The following is a 16557-nucleotide window of genomic DNA, read 5'->3' on the forward strand; positions in this document are numbered from 1 at the left end:
GTCTGGCAATGCCCACACACCCCTCTGCCCGTCCATCGCCGTATTTCCCTCCCACACGCCCGGCCTCTCTGCCCAGCTGTCGTGTGTGTCTGGCAATGCCCACACACCCCTCTGCCCGTCCATCGCCGTATTTCCCTCCCACACGCCCGGCCTCTCTGCCCAGCTGTCGTGTGTGTCTGGCAATGCCCACACACCCCTCTGCCCGTCCATCGCCGTATTTCCCTCCCACACGCCCGGCCTCTCTGCCCAGCTGTCGTGTGTGTCTGGCAATGCCCACACACCCCTCTGCCCGTCCATCGCCGTATTTCCCTCCCGCACGCCCGGCCTCTCTGCCCAGCTGTCGTGTGTGTCTGGCAATGCCCACACACCCCTCTGCCCGTCCATCCCCGTATTTCCCTCCCGCACGCCCGGCCTCTCTGCCCAGCTGTCGTGTGTGTCTGGCAATGCCTACACACCCCTCTGCCCGTCCATCGCCGTATTTCCCTCCCACACGCCCGGCCTCTCTGCCCAGCTGTCGTGTGTGTCTGGCAATGCCCACACACCCCTCTGCCCGTCCATCGCCGTATTTCCCACCCACACGCCTGGCCTCTCTGCCCAGCTGTCGTGTGTGTCTGGCAATGCCCACACACCCCTCTGCCCGTCCATCCCCGTATTTCCCTCCCGCACGCCCGGCCTCTCTGCCCAGCTGTCGCGTGTGTCTGACAATGCCCACACACCCCTCTGCCCGTCCATCCCCGTATTTCCCTCCCACACGCCCGGCCTCTCTGCCCAGCTGTCGTGTGTGTCTGGCAATGCCCACACACCCCTCTGCCCGTCCATCGCCGTATTTCCCTCCCGCACGCCCGGCCTCTCTGCCCAGCTGTCGTGTGTGTCTGGCAATGCCCACACACCCCTCTGCCCGTCCATCGCCGTATTTCCCTCCTGCACGCCCGGCCTCTCTGCCCAGCTGTCGTGTGTGTCTGGCAATGCCCACACACCCCTCTGCCCGTCCATCGCCGTATTTCCCTCTCGCACGCCCGGCCTCTCTGCCCAGCTGTCGTGTGTGTCTGGCAATGCCCACACACCCCTCTGCCCGTCCATCCCTGTATTTCCCTCCCACACACCCGGCCTCTCTGCCCAGCTGTCGTGTGTGTCTGGCAATGCCCACACACCCCTCTGCCCGTCCATCACCGTATTTCCCTCCCGCACGCCCGGCCTCTCTGCCCAGCTGTCGTGTGTGTCTGGCAATGCCCACACACCCCTCTGCCCGTCCATCGCCGTATTTCCCTCCCGCACGCCCGGCCTCTCTGCCCAGGTGTCGTGTGTGTCTGGCAATGCCCACAAACCCCTCTGCCCGTCCATCACCGTATTTCCCTCCCACACGCCCGGCCTCTCTGCCCCGCTGTCGTGTGTGTCTGGCAATGCCCACACACCCCTCTGCCTGTCCATCCCCGTATTTCCCTCCCGCACGCCCGGCCTCTCTGCCCAGGTGTCGTGTGTGTCTGGCAATGCCCACAAACCCCTCTGCCCGTCCATCACCGTATTTCCCTCCCACACGCCCGGCCTCTCTGCCCCGCTGTCGTGTGTGTCTGGCAATGCCCACACACCCCTCTGCCTGTCCATCCCCGTATTTCCCTCCCACACACCCAGCCTCTCTGCCCAGCTGTCATGTGTGTCTGGCAATGCCCACACACCCCTCTGCCCGTCCATCGCCGTATTTCCTTCCCGCACGCCCGGCCTCTCTGCCCAGCTCTCGTGTGTGTCTGGCAATGCCCACACACCCCTCTGCCCGTCCATCGCCGTATTTCCCTCCCACACGCCCGGCCTCTCTGCCCAGCTGTCGTGTGTGTCTGGCAATGCCCACACACCCCTCTGCCCGTCCATCGCCGTATTTCCCACTCGCACGCCCGGCCTCTCTGCCCAGCTGTCGCATGTGTCTGGCAATGCCCACACACCCCTCTGCCCGTCCATCCCCGTATTTCCCTCTCACACGCCCGGCCTCTCTGCCCAGCTGTCGTGTGTGTCTGGCAATGCCCACACACCCCTCTGCCCGTCCATCGCCATATTTCCCACCCACACACCCGGCCTCTCTGCCCAGCTGTCGTGTGCGTCTGGCAATGCCCACACACCCCTCTGCCCGTCCATCGCCGTATTTCCCTCCCGCACGCCCAGCCTCTCTGCCCAGCTGTTGCGTGTGTCTGGCAGTGCCCACACACCCCTCTGCCCGTCCATCCCCGTATTTCCCTCCCGCACGCCCGGCCTCTCTGCCCAGCTGTCGTGTGTGTCTGGCAATGCCCACACACCCCTCTGCCCATCCATCGCCGTATTTCCCTCCCGCACTCCCGGCCTCTCTGCCCAGCTGTCATGTGTGTCTGGCAATGCCCACACACCCCTCTGCCCATCCATCGCCGTATTTCCCTCTCGCACGCTCGGCCTCTCTGCCCAGCTGTCGTGTGTGTCTGGCAATGCCCACACACCCCTATGCCCGTCCATCCCCGTATTTCCCTCCCGCACGCCCAGCCTCTCTGCCCAGCTGTCGTGTGTGTCTGGCAATGCCTACACACCCCTCTGCCCGTCCATCGCCGTATTTCCCTCCCACACGCCCGGCCTCTCTGCCCAGCTGTCGTGTGTGTCTGGCAATGCCCACACACCCCTCTGCCCGTCCATCGCAGTATTTCCCACCCACACGCCTGGCCTCTCTGCCCAGCTGTCGTGTGTGTCTGGCAATGCCCACACACCCCTCTGCCCGTCCATCCCCGTATTTCCCTCCCGCACGCCCGGCCTCTCTGCCCAGCTGTCGCGTGTGTCTGACAATGCCCACACACCCCTCTGCCCGTCCATCCCCGTATTTCCCTCCCACACGCCCGGCCTCTCTGCCCAGCTGCCCAGAGGGTCGCACTCCCTGCTCCCAGTTGTAGTCATGTAGTAAGTACCGGCCCAGTATGAGGCCTTAGGCCTGAACCAAAGGAATGGTCAGGACTTTGCTAACAGAAAGCCAAGTGCAGCTGTGAGCTAAAGCAACGCATTGCTCACAGAAGGCGGCAAGAAGAGGGTCGCTGGTGCATAGACATCTCTGCCTGGCATATTGAAGTGTGAACACGGTACCAGAACTCCCGACCCTGGAACATCCCACGGATGAGAACGAACAGGCCGACCCACCCCAATGACAGGGGCAAAGGGAGTTGTTTTGTTCGAACCAACATGTACAAGGTGAGAGGCGGCACCTGGCTACGTAGAAGGGTTGTACCCCAGTACGTCAGGAGTGAGGTGTAAGTTGTTTGTACCTGTGTATAAGAATGTACCCCTGGGGTGTGGTCTGGGTCCGGCCGAGGGGGCAGTGGAAAGTCCTGCCACTGACTGAGCCGAGTCCATTGACCGCGGGTGCATATTTGTAGTTTGCCCTGACTTAGACTAAGAAATCTACAGGGAACTACTATTGTATCCAATACGGCAAGAAACCTGGCCAACGCGCCTTCACACCTTGCTAGACTCTGTGGTCACTGGGGGTTCTCCTCGGGTCTGCTGTGTCGGCTGTCTGCAGAGCTGGGGCAGCGCACAGAGGGAACACGCACGCAGCCGAGCGATACCAGCATTGGAGAGAACAGAGCACCACGCTGGTAGCATCTGACAACACCAGTCAGTGCTGCCAATGGGCCGAACAAACTCCCGGGGCACTGACAGGCCCAGCCCCAGCCATAGGCCCTGAGATCGGGACTGGGGCCCAGCAGCTTTAAGGCGTCATCAGGCTCCCCGGCCCGTGTGCGCTGAACACAGCTGGGCTGGGCTGGGCTGGGCTGGGCTGGGCTGGCCAGAGGGAGAATCTCCTCCGCTCGGCCAAGCAGACGCCCCCCGGGGGTTCCCCCCACTGGGGAGGATGTGGCTGAGCCGGCCGGAGCCAGGTCCCACTGCCGGGGGCGGCCGGAGCGTGTCCCTGCCGCGAGACGCAGAGACTCCAGCTCTGCCTGGCCAAGGTGCCCCGGCCCTGTGAGCGAGGGGCTGGGGCGGGGCGGGGCGGGGGGCTGTGCCCACACCCAGGGAAACCTGCCCCAGCGCTGAGGAGCCCAGGCCGGTGCGGCCCAGAGCGGAGCTGGCGCCTGCGGACGCGGAGGGGCTGGAAGGAGCAGGCGGGTGGGCGCAGCCTGGCCGGGGGGGAAGGACCCAGCCCCGGCCCAGCCCGGCCAGTGGGGCTGGGAGGGGGGGGGGGCAGAACTGCCGCCTGCGCCTGCGTCCCAGGGAGGGAAACCCAGCGCTGGGAGAGGGAGTCTGGAGGGACCAGGCGGCGCCAGCCGAGCGGCGGAGCTGGCGCCAGGCGGCGCTGCCCCCGGGAGGCAGGGAGCCTGCAGGAGAACCCAGCGCTCTGCTCTGCTCTGCCCTGCTCTGCTCTGCTCTGCCCTGCCCTGCCCTGCCCTGCTCTGCTCTGCTCTGCCCTGCCCTGCCCGAGCAGGAGGGGTCTGCCCCTGGGGGAGAGTGCGGTGTGCAGACACACACACACACACACACACACACAGAGACAGACACCGACACACAAACAGACACACACACACACACCCCCAACACAGACGCACACACACCCACTCACACACAGAGACACACACAGAGACACACACACATACAGATATACAGAGATAAACACACATACAGACTTATACACACCCGTTCACCCACAGACACACAGACACATATAGGCACACAGACACACACACACAGATACACAGAGATTAACACACATACAGGCATACACACCCATTCACCTACAGACACAGAGACAGACACACGCACACACACGCACACACCCACAGTCGTCGCACCATTCAGCCTGCGCAGACTATGGATGGCGCCTTCCGTAGTTCCATGTGGGCTCGTGTTTGCAGCGCTGGCTGTGACTGTGACTGTGAGGGCCCACACGAGAGTGCCAGTCTTGCTGCAGCTGTTGCCTGTGTGGTGGGTGCCTGGCAGGACCTTGCCGCGCGTTCTGTGCGCTCGCGTCTCCTCTGCTCGCTGTCTGACCCTCAGCTCACCCTTCTGACGGCCCTTGTGTAGTTCCCGCCTCCGTCTGCTGCGACCGTCTGCCAGCTCCCCCCAGCTGTCGGCTCAATGTCTCCCTCCCGCAGGTCCCTCTTGCAGACATCTTTGTAGCACAGCTGGGGGCGTCCGGGGGGTCTTTCGCCAGAGGCTAGCTCGCCATACAGGGTGTCTTTTGGGATCCCTCCATCGTTCATCCCATGGACACGGCCAAGCCAGCGGAGCCGCCGCTGCCTGAGGAGGGTGTGCATGCTGAACACAGACACGTACACACAGGCACACATTTATACATACACACATACTTACACCCCCCCCACACACACACCCACACACACGTCCCCCTGTGATCCCAGCACGGCTGTGGGGGTGGGGCCCGGTGGGGGGTGGGACTGAGCGGAGCCACACCTACGGCCCCTCCCCTGCCCCACATGTCCAGCCCCAGCCCAGAGCCTGGTGCGGCGCTTCCCCCCACCCGGCTGCACCGGCGGCTCTGGGAGTTACAGGGTGGGGGGGTGAAACCACGTGGAAGCGGGGGAGGGGGAGTGAAACTGAGGGGAGGTTGGGGCCAGAGAGGGGAAGTCAAGACGAGGGGTGGTTTGGGGAGCTGGGGGGGCGGGCGGTTTGGGGCCAGGGAGGGGGAGTTAAGCCAGGAACCAGTTTCGGGTTCGGGGGGGCAGGGGAGCTTGGGGCTGAGTTCCAGTCCCCAGGAGTCCTCACTCCCAGACCCACTGCCCAGACCACAGGGCCGGATTCCCACTGACCCCGGGGGCAGCCAGGGACACCCCTGCTAGGGCCCTGGCCTGGGATGGGCAGAGCAGGGAGGGCCCCGTCCCAGCGCTCTGCACGGACATCCCAGAGCAGGAGGGGTCTGCCCCAGGGGGTGGAGCCTGCACTGCACAGACACACACACACTTACATACACACACACACGTACCCATGCACAGGCACACACACTGGGGCACATTAATAAAAAGTGGGGCTGTGGGCGGTGAAGCCACATGGGAGCTGAAGGGCGGTTTGGGGCATGAATTCCGGTAGGGGGAGGGGGCCGGTTTGGAGCGTGAGTTCTGGCGGGGAGAGGTTTGGGGCATGAGCGCTGCCCCCACCCCTAGGAAATCAGCCCTGCGCACACACACGTGAGCAGCTTTTGGAGCAAAACCCCCGTGGGGTTCGTCTCAGCTGGGAAACGGGCTCTGCCCACTGAGTTCGTTGCTGTCAGTCTCTCAGGTGCCACCGGACCACTCGCTGCCCCGTCTGAGTCCTTCCGCCCAGCTCGCGGGATGGAGCCGCAGGAGTCAGGAGAATCTGAGCCCAGATCCCCGCCCGGCCCCGAGAGCGGCAGCAGCTCCGCACACATCTCAGGTGCCCGCTCAGAGCTGCCCAGGGGATTTGAGCACCCAATTCCATTTCCTGTTAATAACAGGTGCCCAAACCACCTAGGTCACTTGGACAATCTCTGCCTCAGTCACTCTCCCCAGACTCAGGGGCTCACAGTGGGGCTTAAAGCCACCGGTTCCCTCCCTCTCCAGCGTGTGGTGGCAGGGGGGACGTGGGCCTTCATTGCTCTACCCCATCCAAGGGCAGGGCCCTAGCGGGGGTGGCCATGGCTGTGACTGGGGTCAGTGGGAATCTGGCCCAGTGGTCTGGGCAGGGGATTTGGGAGTGAGGACTCTTTGGTTCTGGTCTCAGCTCTGGCAGAGGAGTGGGGTGTAATGGCTAGAGCTAGTGGAAGTTGGAGCTCCTGGGTTCTCATCATGGCTCTGAGACAAGAGTCTGAGCATCAGGAACCTGCAGCTGTGAGCCCTGGGGGTTGTCCCAGCCCTGACTTTGGGGTGTCTTCCTGGGACAAATCAGTCCTCCTTGTAGGCAAAACAGGTCAAATAATTTACCAGGAGAGCGAATCTCAGAATGATTTTAATTTAGAAAATACAGGTGAAGATGAGGATGACAATGATACAATTTCCCATAAACCGATTCTCTCAGTGACTATTGTTTGTTGCAGCCTGAGGCAGTGTTATTTTCCTCTGGGGAATACGGCAAGAAATTTTGCCTGAGGGACTTGGTCCCAGAAGCCAGTGAATGTAATAAACACACCTGTTTCCTTCAGCACGTCCAGCACCAGCAGCAGCTGGGAGGTGGAACTGCCCATCCTGAACAAGGTAGGGAAAAGGAGCCTTCAGCCCCCGGCCATCCTCCCACTGCAATCCTCAGTGTTGTGCCCCACTCTGCAACGGGAGCCAAATCACCTCACTGGTTCCTTCATCTGAATTTTCCATATGTGTGTGGAGAACTTAGTGTCTGTCTGTCTGAATCTGTCATTCAGAATTTACCTAATGTAGCTACCTTGGGTGAGGCCAAGCGCTGGATTTCAGGCCGTGGGGGTCATTGGCACAAGGTGAAGTTCTGGTCCCCTCATTCCATAGTGCCCAGCAGAGTGAGAGATGAGCCCCACACCTGCCCCTCCTGCCCACGCCTGATTCTTTTTGCGGTCGCAATGTTGGTGTTTTTAATTCTCACAGCTCTCGTCTTTTCTCCACTCTGCTACCCAGCCTTCCTCCTCCTCCTCCTCCTCATCCACAGACTCTGAGTGTAGCTGTTGTTTCGTAAGGTGTGTGCTGTTTATGAATTTGAGCACAGTCGGCTGGGTGGGCTCCGTCTGATGTCTCCTCATCAGAATAGCCACTCCTGAATACAAGCACAGCACGTGCTCCACAGGTGAAGCCCACTGATTTAGAGGTGGTCTCTCTCAACCAAATTTATCTGAGCCCTTTCGTTACATAATGTGGGCTTTGTTAATTTATAATTTGTTGCATAGTCTCCTGTTTCTAAAGGGACTGTCTGGGTGACTTGAAGAGCACTGAAATTACCACTGAGCTTTCAATGGCAAGAATCTCCCCGGACCTTATTCTCAGTGGTGAGTACATCGTAGAATGCTGGGCCTGGAAGAGACCCCAGGAAGTCATTGAGCTCAGCCCCCTGCCTAAAGTAGGATCACCCCCGACTAAATCATCTCAGCCAGGACTTTGTCGAGCTGGGACTTAAAAACTCGTAGGGATGGAGGTTCTGTGCTTCCCCACCCTGCTGGGGACATAGTTATTCCTAATATACAACCAAGACTTCTCCCACTGTAACTTAAGACCATTGCTCCTTTTTCTACCATCTGTCACAACTGAGAACAGCCTCTCTCCACCCTATTTAGAGCCCCCCTTCGGAAAGTTGAAGGCTGCTATCAAATCCCCACCTCACTCTTCTCTTCTGTGAACTAAATAAGGCCAAATAATGAAATAATTCCACTTGTTTAGAGTCTGTCCAAATGTCAACTAAGAAACAAAAACAAAAACCAAAATCCATTCTGGAAATAGAATTAATCGATATGGATGTTTTCCATCCGTAAACACTGAGAAAACATTTTGTGTTGGACGTTTGAGTTCATACAGACTCTTGCAAACTGAAATTTGTGTTTTTGCTGCTTCAACTTTTCATATTGATTGAGGGTGAAAACACACACTGGCATTTCCCACAGGATGGAAATTCCATTTCCCAGCCAGCTCTGCATTTAGTGCCATGGTCCTGCTGAGGAAAGTCCTTCGTAATGTCAGTGAAGGTTCCTCAAAGGAGCTCTTAGGACAGACACAAGAATTCTCACCGCTTCTGTATGTTTAGAAAATATCACTCACAGCTGTTTGAAAAGGTTCTGTGATGTGCACTGGGCGTAGCTCAGCCCCACCCTTTCCTTTGCTCCTGTGATTTCATGTTCTCTCTTTGTTCTCTTGGAGAGCGTGTGTCATTGAGAGTCAGAAGATCACAGTCTCCAGGTCTGGGCGTTCCCACTCAGTGTGTCTCTTCTGTCACTCTGGTTCCCACTTACGAGCTCACTGTTATTTGCTGCAGTCCTGTGAGAGCCCCATAGTGAGGAAGATACAGGCAGGCAAAATCCATTTGTTGTGTCTCATTTTTAATTCAAGAGTGTCACCATCATAGGAGAAAGCCCCACGACTGGTGCAACTCGTAGACTCAAACAATCATAGAACATTAGAACTGGAAGGAACCTCGAGAGGTCGTTGCGTCCAGTCCCCTTCACTGCCCAGACCGTCCATAGGTAATTTATTCCAGCGTTTAACCACCTTGACAGCTGGGAAATTTTTTCCTAATGTCCAACCTAAACCTCCTGCTGCAGTTTAAGCCCATTGTTCCTTGTCCTCAGTACAGCTCCTTTTACACCCCTGGCGTTGTTACGATTTACACCACGTGAGGAGCTGGCCCTGGGTCTTGCCTCTTATGTTGACACAAACCAACGTATTGCAGAACTGGCTGTGAGGGAGGCAGGAATGATTTGGGTCGTTCACTAACATTGAAGGAAGAATAACGCTGTGCAGAGCAGAAAGGCCAAAGTCCCCCACGGCTTTCAGATTCCAGGGGGCTTCTCCATCGGAAAACGGTTTCCAGCGTGTTTCGGCTCCGCAGTGTCCGTTTGCTGGTGTGAGGTGTCACTGCAGGGGAATCCGGGCACTGGTGGTGATTACTCGTATCATTTACATACGAGTGAGAGGAGAATGTGCCCTCGTCTGAGAAATCGTATTTGGGAACTCGGCTGCGGTGACACTTTCACCCCCCGACTCTGCAGTGACCCCCACACTGCACCCTCCATCTGGCACCCTCCACCCTCTGTCCTGAGCTGCCCCAACCCGCCCAGACCCTGCACAGACTGCATCACACCCCAGCAAGGACCCCCCCACCCAAACACCTGCCCTAACGCCCCCCCAGTCCTCTGTCCTGAGCTCCCTCCCCCACTCCATCCCCCTCCACCTTTGCCCTGAGACTCCCCACACCAAACCCTGCACCTTCAGCTCTTGCCCTCACCCCCGAACCTCACAACCAACAAATACTCTGCCCTGACCCATCCCTGCCCTCATAGGCCCCTCCCTGTCAATAATCATCTCCCTGGTGTACAACCACTCAGCACTTCCCACCCCCTGGCCTGAGTCCCCCCAACTCCCAACTTCTGCACCCCCATCCCCTGTCCTTAACCACCACACACAACGAGGCCTCCCCCGTAACCCCCTGCCCTCACTGCAGCACCCTCTGCCCCCTGCCCTGGTCCCGAACCCTCCCAGCTTCTGCTCCCCCTCCTCCACCACCCACCCCTTCCCCTCCACCTTTCCACACTCCAACAGTCCCTCACCCCCAGCCTTCAGCCATCTGTCTCCACCCCCACTGACATATCTTACACAGCCCATGGGGAGCCCCCCAAGGGTTGGGGGTGCCCATACAAGAGTACCTCAAACACACAGCTGTTACCTTCACCCCTGGGCTGCACCAGGGTGATCCACAACAACGGGCTCAACCTACCGCACCATTCCTTTTCACCACGCCTTTCAGACCAGCGAGACAGCAGAGACGCAGAGCAGGAAATGCACTTTCCCACTGGAAGTGACACATCTGACACAGCGCCACATTCACTGAGGGAATTAGACCCCCGTCAGGTCCAGCTCCCTCCCATTCACACAGAACGGCCCCATCGAGAGCTGTTGGAAATGCAACAAACAGACAACACGGACTGGAAACACAGAGACAGAGACAAGCGGCTCTTCCATGAGATGAAAATGAAGAACTCCGGGAAACTCACCTTCACATGGACAGGAGAAGACAGTGAACATCTCAACCCAGTGACAGTGAGGAGCCCTGAGAAACCTGACTTCCAAGAGACAGAAGAAGACAGTCAACCCCTTGAGCACACAAATTAATGTCCCTGACTCTGCTTAAAGCCCTGAGCAAGGCCGGGTCAGTTGCTGTTTTTTATAGAGAAATTATAAAATATAGAAAATCAGCAGGTGTTAGTCAGAAGGGTCCGAACAGGAAGGAAACCAGGACCAATGTTTTAATTTGAAGTCACATTTCTGACATGCCTCAGACCCAGTGTCTTTGTCCCCCTACAGATGACCTCTTCCGATGGAGACCCTGGAGGCAACCAGACCATCTCCGGTGTGTTCATCCTGGTGGGGTTCTCCTACCTTAACAAGCTGCAAATTCTTCTGTTTGTGGTGCTTCTGGACATCTACCTGCTCACCCTGATGGGGAACCTGCTCGTTATCCTGCTGATAAAGCTGAGCCCCTCCCTCCACACCCCCATGTATTTCTTTCTGCTGAACTTGTCTTTCCTGGAAATCTGCTTCACCAGCAGTGTGGACAATTCTTTGAAGGGGTTAATAAACATGCGGACAAGGGGCACCCAGTGGACATAATATACCTAGATTTCCAGAAAGCCTTTGACACGGTCCCACACCAAAGGCTTTTATGTAAATTAGGTGGTCATGGGATAGGAGGAAAGGTCCTTTCATGGATCAGGAATTGGTTAAAAGACAGAAAACAAAGGGTTGGAATAAATGGTAAATTTTCACAATGGAGGAGGGTAACTAGTGGTGTTCCCCAGGGATCAGTCCTGGGACCGATCCTGTTCAACTTGTTCATCAATGATCTAGAAAATGAGGTAAGCAGTGAGGTGGCAAAGTTTGCAGATGACACCAAGTTGTTCAGGACAGTCAAAAGCAAAAGGGATTGTGAAGAGCTACAAAAAGATCTCAGCAAACTGAGTGATTGGGCAGCAAAATGGCAAATGAAATTTAATGTGGGTAAGTGTAAGGTAATGCATGTTGGAAAAAATAACCCAAATTACACGTACTACATGATGGGGTCAAATTTAGCTACGACAGATCAGGAAAGGGATCTTGGAGTTATAGTGGATAGTTCTCTGAAGACATCCACGCAGTGTGCAGCGGCAGTTAGTAAGGCAAATAGGATGTTAGGAATTATTAAAAAAGGGATCGATAATAAGACAAAAGATATCATACTTCCCCTATATAAAACTATGGTACGCCCACATCTCGAGTACTGCGTGCAGATGTGGTCTCCTCACCTCAAAAAAGATATATTGGCATTAGAAAAGGTGCAGAAAAGGGCGACTAAGATGATTAGGGGCTTGGAAAGGGTCCCATATGGGGAGAGGCTAGAGAGACTGGGAATTTTCAGTTTGGAAAAAAGGCGATTGAGGGGCGATATGATAGAGGTATATAAAATCATGAATGGTGTGGAGAAAGTGAATATAGAAAAATTATTTACCTTTTCCCATAATACAAGAACTAGGGGACACCAAATGAAATTGATGGGTAGTAGGTTCAAAACTAATAAAAGGAAATTTTTCTTCACACAGCGCACAGTCAACCTGTGGAACTCCTTGCCCGAGGAGGCTGTGAAGGCCAGGACTCTATTAGGGTTTAAAAAAGAGCTGGATAAATGTTTGCAGGTTAGGTCCATAAATGGCTATTAGCCAGGGATAAAGTATGGTGCCCTAGCCTTCATAACAAGGGCAGGAGATGGATGGCAGGAGATAAATCACTTGATCATTGTCTTCTGTTCTCCTTCTCTGGGGCACCTGGCATTGGCCACCGTCGGCAGATGGGATGCTGGGCTTGATGGACCTTTGGTCTGACCCAGTATGGCCATTCTTATGTTCTTATGTTCTTATGTCCCCCAGCTGCTGGCTCACCTCCTGGTGGAGGAAAAGACCATCTCCATTGCAGCTTGTGCAGTGGGGTTGTATGTCAATGCCATCATGGGCCTCACGCAATGCTGCCTCCTCGCAGCCATGGCCTATGACCGCTACGTGGCCATATGTCACCACCTGCACTACGCAACCATCATGAGCGCCCGGGTCTGTGCTCTGCTTGTGGGGGCTTCATGGGCTGCTGGCATCTCGGTGGAAGTTCCTCTGACTATGTGGATCTTCAGCCTGCCCTTGTGTGGCTCCAACCGCATCCAACACTTCTTCTGTGACTTCCCACCAGTGCTGAGTATGGCATGTGCCGACACATCACAGATTAAGATTGTTGATCTCATGGTAACAATTGTGTTCATCCTGTGCCCTTTCCTGTTGATACTCCTGTCCTACGCCCGCATTATCTCCACCATCCTCAAGCTGCCATCGGCGGAGGGAAAGCATAAAGCCTTCTCCACCTGCTCATCCCACCTCACTGTGGTGACCGTGTCCTTGTAACCTGCCACCCCAAAGGGGGTAGAAAAGTATTCTTTTGTCTTTCAGAAACACAGGAAAGCTGGTAGTTACTGAAGAACAACCTAAACATCATGAATCTCCTTTTAAAATGAAGAATGTGGTTTTGTATTTTATGTTTGTGCTTATCTTATTAACAGCCTGACTCATGTAAGCGAAGCAGGGGGATAATTACTGCTGTTCAAGCAAATTGGTTTGCTTCCAAATTCTCCTAAGTAGCCCAAACTACTGTCTGGCTTGCCCTGTCTGCCAAGCCCATGACGTGGGCAAACCTGTAAAGACAGTTCTGGCAACCAGATCTCTGCCTTTAGGACTGTTCCTGCAGTTACAAATGAGCTTCATTCAGCTACCCAAATGTAAATCTTTTAAAATGTGCTGGTTATTGAATGTTTGTTCTCGGGATGGGTAGAGGAATGTCCATGCCGGAAAGTTAATACCGCACAGAACTCCACCTTAATTAAGGAATCTCTATGGAAGGTGGGAATGCCTAGTGAGTACCACCATGCCACCGAGCAACCCCTAAGTATAGGACATGTGTCAGCCCTGCAAAAGAATAACACCCCAGCTGCACAGCTAAATAACCTGGCAGATGCAGCAGCCCAGATCTCTGCTGCCCAAGTAGATTGGGAATGTTTATATCTATGGCTGCATGAGACTCTGGGGCACACAGGGAGTGATGAGCTGGTACGGCAAGCACATATCAGGGGGTGGCCTATCACTCACCAACAGGCTAGAGACCTGTTGCAAGCCTGTACTATCTGTGCTAAAACCTGAACACACATAGCTGAAGGACAGCGATTTGCCAGACTAAGAGATGGTAAAACACTATGGGCAACCTGGCAGGTTGATTACATTGACCCACTTCCTATGACCAGGCAAAGGTGTAAGTACCTCTTGACTGGAATGGAAGTTGTTTCAGGAATTGGTTTTGCACACCCTGCCCCATTGGCAACAGGACTGTCCACAATTATGGGACTAAACTGCTTAACAGCAATTGTCCCAGCACCCCATGAAATCCAGTCTGACAACAGCTCACGCTTTAAAAACAAAGTAGTACAAGAGTGGGCTACTAAGCATGGAATTGAGTGGACTTACCACAGCCCATACCGACCCCCGTCCAACGGCATAGTCGAGCGCTGGAATGGGCTGTTAAAAAGCCACTTGAAGCCCACGGCTGACACTTGGGAAAACAGGATGGATAAGGTGGTGCAGCACCTAACAATGAGCAAACCCCTACGGGCACTCCAATCAGCAGAGGATTCTTCCCTACAGGGAAAAATTCCTCAACTTTGGTTGCGCCACTCAAGGACTCCAAATCTAATCCTGGAGATACTGTTGTAATTAAACACCCTAGCCTGGGAACACAGACTCATGTACTGCACTCATACAAAGGTGGGGGTGTAGACTGCTTTAGACTCTAAAAGGGAACGAATAACCATTACCAAGGCTTGGATCACATCCAAGACCGGCTGACCTTGTGTTTTCTCTCCAGAAAAGAAGGAACCACCTGGAATGCACACCTCCCTGGGAGGAAGCAAGGCAATGGCCACCTGTAACATCAGTACACACCAAAGAACTTTAATGTACATAATATATGCATGCTGCTAGATGCCATATTAATACTAATAGACTCTTAGTAATTGCTATAGGCCTAGTTGTGTTGTAGCTACCTTCAACCCAGCTGACAGCATGGCACCTCAACTCCTCGTCATCTTCCTGACAACCTCGCTGACCTTTGCCACGCCTAAGCATCCCCTCAGGAATGCCATCCAGTCCATCGTCTCCACCGCTGGTGCCACGGATTGCTGGATGTGTACCCTGCTGAACTCCTCTACCACATTGGGAATTAAGTTTGTCCCTCTGAACCTGAATGATTGGTGGGAAGTTCTGGTTCTGGTTTTGTTATTGTATCCTGTAACGGGATGAGGCTTGCTGGGATTTGAGTCCCTGACAACCTTGTTGTCCCGGGTGCTGGGAGGGTGGAACTGAATGTCTTGCTTGTAATTCCTTGGAGTGGAAGCCATCGCGTGCGAGGAAGCTCCAAGGTTAAGCTGGGCCCTTCCATCCTGTCCTCCCACCCATGCTGGTGTGGGTAGAAGTAACCGGTTTGAACTCTCTGGATTAGACCATAATTCTCATCTGCCTTCCTGTCTAATTGTTCTCTGTCTGAGTGTCAGCAAGTGATGGGTGGGTCTCAAAGTATGTAGTCCTGGCCCAACAAGGAAGTGTTTGTGCTGTAATTAACCAATCTTACTGCTTTTAGGTAAACACTCAGAACAGATTAAACAGGATGTATCTGCCATCAAAGATGCAGTTAAAATCTCACAAGCTGTAACTAAGAATGGAAAGATCTCATGGTCAAAATGGTTAGCTCAACAATTAGAATTTTCTCTTACTCCATTCCTGCATTCTATTGTAACCACTATTTTGATTGTTCTTATCATAGTAGTTGTGTCTTGTATAACACTGTGCATCGTTAGGAGACTGATTGACGTGGCTATCTCCTCTATGAAAATCCGATACATGGAGCTGACAAGTGATCCTAGCCAATTCCGCGATTCCCCACATACTGATCGGATCATTGGGCACTTTTAGACTTCCCCCAAGGAGGGCAAAAGGTGCTGGCATCACCACCACCTTGCGTTCTGGGATGTAGTGTGGTGCATCAGGGGGTGGAATGTAGCCAGACAGAGTCTCCCCCTTACAAGCCAGCTTGCTTGTTGCCCCCCCCCCCCCACTGAGGAGCACACAGGGCACGGAAATGGCTGCTGACAGCACAGTCTTTGATGCCCTCATTGAGGCCCAGATATGCTGGCTTATCGTGACCCTGAGAAGCAGAAAGTACAGCTAGAAGGCTAACAGGCCAGACTGTCAACATGAGGGCGGGGGGGACCCTAAGAAATCACCCCAGCTGGCATTGATCAATATGATGCACACACAATCACCCAGAAGGGGACGTGCCCCGCCCGCACAAAAGAATGTCCTGTACTCCTAAATTGTTTATCTCTTGTCTTACAAGTGCAAACTAAGTAGAAATGCCCTTGTAACAAACTGGAGTCACAAAGACAAACCAGTATGATCTGGCACCATAGATAAGAAAGAGAATACGTAACCCAAAAGGGGGTATAAAAGATGGGTCCAGCAGAACTCTAACTGAGTGCATTTCAACCAACTTCCTGCTGGTCGGGTCAGGTGATTGCCTCCCGAGGTCCACAGCTGGGGACGCCCAACCTCGTATTTGTCTTTCCGTCGGAATTGAGTGACCGATCCGGCTTGGCTACGCTGGTATCGAGAGACGCAGAGAGGGTAAGATACACCCATGCTAGGTCTCTGACTTTTTTTTGTGCACAGCTAAAGAATTAGAGCTCTGTAACTAGTATCAAGATATCATTGTGTTAGATGGTAACAGATATCTTTGTATTGGATTGTAACGTAACTTGTTAACACCTGTACTTTGCTAGCATATAAGAAGTAAACAATAGCCTTTTGTA

Source organism: Carettochelys insculpta, chromosome 32, assembly GCF_033958435.1.
Source record: "Carettochelys insculpta isolate YL-2023 chromosome 32, ASM3395843v1, whole genome shotgun sequence".
Classification (NCBI taxonomy): Eukaryota; Metazoa; Chordata; order Testudines; family Carettochelyidae; genus Carettochelys; species Carettochelys insculpta.